General features: G+C 42.8%; 1 non-coding gene across 1 annotated transcript; it reads right to left on the minus strand.

Annotated features, from left to right (window-relative positions):
* Positions 1-5,263: 5,263 nt before the first annotated feature.
* On the minus strand, positions 5,264-5,336 carry Trnas-uga. Its single transcript has one exon. It is a non-coding gene; the product is annotated as a tRNA-Ser (tRNA).
* Between the last annotated feature and the right edge of the window lie 1,169 nt (positions 5,337-6,505).

A 6,505-nucleotide genomic window follows, 5' to 3' on the forward strand; every position in this document is an offset into this window, starting at 1 on the left:
TTTTTTTTTTTTTTTTTTTTTTTTTTTTTTTTGTGTGTGTGGTGCTGGGGATTGAACCCAGGGCATTGTGCATGCAAGGCAAGCACTCTACCAACTGAGCTGTATCCCCAGCCCACCAGCCCTTTTTTATATTTTATTTACAGACAGGGTCTCACTGAGTTGCTTAGGATTTCACTAAGTTGCTGAGGCTATCCTCGAACTTGCAATCCTCCTGTCTTGGCCTCCTGAGTCTCTGGGATTACAGAAATGTGCCTCCCATGCAGTAGCTGGAGGCTTTCAATAATATGAACGCTGGTACTGGATACGTGGATCACCACAAGTTTTTAATTATTGCAAGCAAATCCCTTAGGTCTTCTCAGTTTGGTTACAAGCCTCTCTTGGAATGACTTAGACTTCTTGTGCAGTCTGTTAGCACCTATCTTAGTACATTACTGGGCAGGAGGAAACCAACAAAAGCTCAGACATGAATTGTAATTTCCCTATTTGCCACTCTTTCCTTCCTTCACCTTTTTAATACTGGGGGTTGAACCCAGGGGTGTTCTCCCACTAAGCTACATCCCCATCCCTTTTTATTTTGAGACAGGGTTTAACTAAGTTGTCCAGGCTGACCTTGAACTCCAGCCCCAGCCTCCAGAATTGCTGGGATTCCAGGCTAAGTACAAAGAACTCCCATATACCTTTTACCTACAATACCCAAACATTAACTTTTTACCTGATCACTCCCTCTCCTTTCCCCACATATTGATGTACATATTATAATATATACACACACATAAGATGTCAATATTACATGCTCATGATATAGATGTTATTAGACATGTGTGTATGTGTGCATATCTATTACACACACACACACACACACACACACACTTTTTTTTTTCTGAACCATTTGGGAATAAAGTTGTGGATATGATGCCTAATCACTTCCTCCTGCATTTCCTAAGATCACGAACATTATCCTTTACAACCAAAGTATAGTTATCAAATCAGGAAATTTAATGTTGATACAATACTATTATCTAATCCACAGGCTGCCTTCACATTTCACCAGTAGCCCCAGTAATGTCCTCTCTGGGCAGATTTGTTTTTCCCTTGCCGGGTGCAGCCCAGGATCACAAGCTCAGTCCCTTGTCCAGTCCCTGAGGTCTCCAGGTGGCCACAGTTCCCCAGGCCTCCTTTGTCCTTCAGGAACCTGACATTCATGAAGCCTCCAAGCCAATTGTTTTCCCTACAGGTTTGCAAAAGGCCTTCCTAAGATTCTACCTCTCACCATGTCGTCCTCCTGGCCAAACTCTCTTCTCCTCCAGACTTAGGGGAGGGACTCTTTGCAGGGCCTTGTAAAACCTTAAATAAACTGCAAGAACAAATTCCACTTTGACCACTATCTTGTTAAAATTCCTTAAAAAAGTTAACTCATTGAGCCCAAAGTACCTTAACAAAAGCCAGGCTATACCTCTCCTGGGAGTCACTGTTCCTCAAAGGGTTTTATGTGCTGTTTAATGATTTTTCACAAATAGTTTTTCTTGCCCTTAAAGTTGGATTAATTGAATTTTAATTCGGCAGGATCACTCTCTAAAAAGAGAAACACTGACTGTGCAGGTGGAGTTAGGGCTGCTCCACCTAATTAAGGCCTTTCCCAAACACAGTAGGATTCTTCTTTTCTTTCTTTATTTTCGGTACTGGGGCTTGAGCCCAGGGGAACTCTACCACTGAGCTACACCCCAGCCCTTTTTATGTTTCATTTTGAGACAGGGAAATCACTAAACTGCTAAGGCTGGCTTCAAAATTTGCGATCCTCCTGCCTCAGCCTCCAGAGTCTCTGGGATTATAGGAGGGTGCCACTGCATCCAGCCAGAGTAGGATTTTATCGGTGGGAAATCCAGTCCTACACACAACACCTTAAAGTTACCTTTATTTTGGATCATAATGAGAAAAGCCTCTTTTATGTAGGGCACGTTGACACAAGCCTGTCATCTCAACAATTTGGGAGGCTGAGGCAGGAGTTTCGCAAGTTTGAGACGAGCCTGGGCAACTTAGTGAGACCCTGTGTCAAAATAAAAAAATATAAAGGGCTGGAGATATAGCCAATATTACAGTGCTTGCCTAGCATGTGCAAGAAAAAACAACTGACCAAACAAACAAAAAATTCCAAAAAAAGTTTTTTTTTTTTCTCTGCAAAATAAAACCTGAATGATCTAAGAAAACTACCACTTCACTTTTCTGTGGCTTCATCTACTTTCACTTTCAAATTGGGTTATTCTTTCTACCTATGATTCAGTGGATTCAAGAATATTTCCCTAAGCCAGGCACAGTGGCCCATGCCCATAATCTTAGTTCAGGAGGCTGAGGCAGAAGGATATCGAATTCAAAGCCAGCTTTAGCTACTTACGAGGCCCTAAACAACTCAGAAAGTCCCTGTCTCTAAATAAAATATAAAAAAGGAGCTGGGAATGTGGCTCAGTGGTTAAGTAGTTTAATCCCCAGTACCCCCCCCCAAAAGAATATTTCCTGATGGCCCAAGTCACCCCCTATTAACTCCATTTTCTTCCATTTGTTCTGCCTGAACTTTTCTGAACTTCATTCTCATTAAAAATAATAACAGGGGCTAGAGCTATAGCTCTCTGGTAGAGTGCCTGCCTAGCATGCATGAGGCCCTGGGTATGATCCCCAGTACTGAAAACAAATAATCAACAAAGTACTTTATGTTTATTAAAAATGTTCTTGGGGGCTGGGGATGTGGCTCAAGCGGTAGCGCGCTCGCCTGGCATGCGTGCGGCCCGGGTTCTGTCCACAGCACCACATACAAACAAAGATGTTGTGTCCACCGAAAACTAAAAAATAAATATTAAAAAAAAAAAAAATTCTTGAACCGGGCCTGGTGGTGCCCACCTTTAATCTAAGCATCTCAGGAGGCTGAGGCAGGAGGATCTTGAGTTCAAAGCCAGCCTCAGCAACAGCGAGGCACTAAGCAGCTTAGTGAGACCCTGTCTCTAAATAAAATACAAAATAGGGCTGGGGATGTGGCTCAGTTCCCCTGAGTTCAACCCCCAGTACAAAAAAAAAAAAAAAAGTTGAAATTCTTGAAAACTCTACCTGGTTAAAATTCTTTAAATCCGAAAGTCTTTGTACTTTTTCTTTCTTTCTTGAGGTGCTGGGGATTGAACTGGGGCCTCTTGTGTGCTATGTAAGAGCCCTATCACTCAGATGCACCCTCAGCTCCTTAATTTTGTTTTTTGCTGTCTTAGGTTCCCAGGGGCCTTGAATCCTTTTGTTCTATGCATTTTACTTAAAGAGTCAGTGAATGAGGGACCACCAAATATATTTCTTCCCAGAATCCTGTTTCTATGATCAGCCTAGCCTAGATTTAAGGAAACAGTAGATAGAGTAACCCATACGCAGAGTTGTATAAAACGTCAGACTTCAAGTGGAATGGAGATTATTCTAGAAATGCTGGTTTAGCCAATAGTTGCTCCATATCTGTGGCCTGTGAGGGGCTGCTGACCACGCAGAACTTCAGATTCCTGACCCATGAGGTCTCCATTGAGGTTTTCAGTGCGTTTCACACTGTTCTTCTAAAGTCTCTCTCTCTTTCCTTTCTCCCTTCCTCCCTCCCCCATCCCTTCCTTCCTTTTTTTCTTCTCTCCTTTTCTTTTCTCTTTCTTTTTTTACCTGCAAGAAAAGACCTGAAGGGGAACTGGAGTTGAGTGCTCCATTAGCACACGTGAAACACTAAGTTTGATCCTCAGCACCACATAAATAAATAAAATAAACGTATTGTGTCTGCCTACTACTAAATATCTATATAGTGAGAAAAAAAAAAAAACAAAACCTGGAGGCCAGGCATGGTGGTGCACACCTATAATCACAGCAGCTCCAGAGGCTGAGGCAGGAGGATGAAGAGTTCAAAACCAGCCTCAGCAACTTAGCGAGGCACTAAGCAACTCCGTGAGACCCTGTCTCTACGTATAATACAAAATAGGGCTGGGGATGTGGCTCAGGGGTTGAGTGCCCCTCAGTTCAATCCCTGAAACGCATCCCCCCACCAAAAACCGACCTGTAAATGTGTAGGGCTGCAGTCCAGGAGCAGACCAAAGGAGCCCCTTCCCGCCTATTTCTTATACCTAAAGCCTCTACCATCTCTAGAGGGCTAGATTTTCACAGGGAGAAATTGAAAACTCGGGAAACCATTCTCGTGTTGGAGGCCATTCACCTTGGAGTCCAGATGACCGAAGCCTTCTCTGTCCCTCTGCCCTGCAAAATGAGCATTATCTTCATTTTACAAATGTCAAAACTGAGGATGGGAGAGGCCAAGCAGCCTTCACGGTTACCTAGCCAGGAAGGGGCATGGCTAAGATTTGAATCCAGGCATACCTAATTCCAAAAGCCTGAGACTTTCCCATTGATTCATCCTATTTCCTTTCCAAAATGGAGGAGAGGGGCTGGATTCAGGATCTCTGCAAAGCATTGATAAGGGCTTGTGGGTGTACTTAATTTATCATCACTGATCTAGTACTTAAGAGGTGCCAGGAAAGAGATATTATAGAGCTTTACAAATATAGCCTCACTTAAGCTTTATAATAGGCTTATGAGGTAGAAGTATATATTATTATAATTTCATTTTACAAACTGTAACAGGAAACTGTAACACAGGGAGGTAAAGTGACTTGGCCTACATCATACAGCAGGTAGTGAAACTGGGAATCTGAGAACTGGACCCCCACAGCCTGTGTGTTTTTCACCTTCTCTGAAGCCATCACAAACAAATTAGAAAAACCAACAAAAAAAGAAAACAAAGTGGAATTCCAAAAATTCACTGAAACACTTCTTCTTTTGTCTGAAAAATTGTATTTCTTATATTTTAGGAAACATTTCTTATACCAGTTTGAGTGATGGGAATCTGCGTGGAGAATCACGCCTGGACTGTGTCATCACTGGGCCCTGTTGCCAGCCCAGCCCTTCTTGAGCAATCATTTCCCAGATCCTTGGCCCTCCCCCTTAGCAAGGTTCTTGGCACAGTAGCATGAGTCACAGGTCCAGGGAAAAGAAGGAATTTTTTTTTTTTTTTGGCAGGGCTGGGGATGGAACCTAAGGCTTCAAGTATGCAAAGCCTTTGCTACCCCCAGCTCTTTTAATTTATTCAGAGACAGGGTCCCACTAAAGTGCCAAGGCTGACCTGGATCTTTCTACCTTCTTGCCTCAGTCTCCCAAGTAACTGGGATTACTGGCCTGTGCCACCCTTTCTTTTCTTTCTTTTTTTTTTTTTTGGTGGTGCTGGGGGTTGAACCCAGGGCCTTGTGCATTCAAGGCAAGCACTCTACCAACTGAGCTATATCCCCAGCCCAAAGGGGTCCTCTTTCTGTGTATGTGTGTGTTATTGGGGATTGAACTCAGGGGCACTCTACCACTGAACAACATTCACAGTCCTTTTTATTTTTAGTTATTTAAGGTCTTGCTAAATTGCTGATTTGCTTAGACTGGTCTCAAACTTGGGATTCTCCTGCCTCAGTCTCCCCAAATTGCTAGGATTTCAGGTGTGCACCATGACACCCATCTGGAAACCTGCTTTTAATCTAAATGCTAACACATAAATTGAATGGGACTCACCCAGGCATGTGCAAAGTGCATTCTTTTATTATTTATTTTATTTTTGTGATACTTTGATACTGGGGATTGAACCTGGGGCCCAGGGCCTTGTGCATCCTAGGTAAGAGCCCTACCACTGAACGACATCCCAGCCCAGGGCCCTCTTTTAAATAAGAAGTTGGAAATGAAGATGTGGCTCATTGGTAGAGCTCTTGCCTAGCATGGTGTACCCCAGAACAGAAAGGAAAAAAAATATATATGTGTGTGTGTGTGTGTTTTCTTCTCCCCAGTAAAATCCAGAGAGACGGTCTTCCAAGTTTTTCATGCAGTCATTCCAAAAGATAGATGATGGGAGTTACACTAGAAAGAAAGAAGTAAAGAAAGAGAGAAAGAAAGGAAGGAAGAAAGAACCAAGTATGCATTGATGTACTGCATGAAAACATTTTAACTTTTCTCTTTTAGTGTAAATAAACTCCAAGATAACTGGACTTCTAAAGCACCTTTATGTATGCCTGATATCTATTTTAGCAATAATTTCTTTTACAACCCTCTGACTCAACAAAGTAAATAAAAGTGTATTTTATCATTATTGAAAAAACCACCCCAGTGATGGTTTCTAGGAGGGGTCCTTCAGCTGCAGGGAGGGGCCTTGTGAATGAAAACAGTGGACCCTCTCTGTAAAAATGCAAGCAGGGATCCAGAAGTAATCAAAAAGTTTAGGTGGAAGAAACTTCTTTAAGACTCTGGCCTGGACTAAAGATCAAAAGCAAGTTAAGGGCTCGGGCTGAGCTCAGTGGCAGAGCACTTGCCTCACATGTGTGAGCTGGATTGGATCCTCAGCACCACATAAAAATAAATAAACAAAATGGAGGGCTGAGGTTGTGGCTCAGTGGTAGAGCACTTGCCTAGCCTGTGTGTGAGG

Source organism: Marmota marmota, unplaced genomic scaffold (assembly GCF_001458135.2).
Source record: "Marmota marmota marmota unplaced genomic scaffold, marMar, whole genome shotgun sequence".
NCBI lineage: Eukaryota > Metazoa > Chordata > Mammalia > Rodentia > Sciuridae > Marmota > Marmota marmota.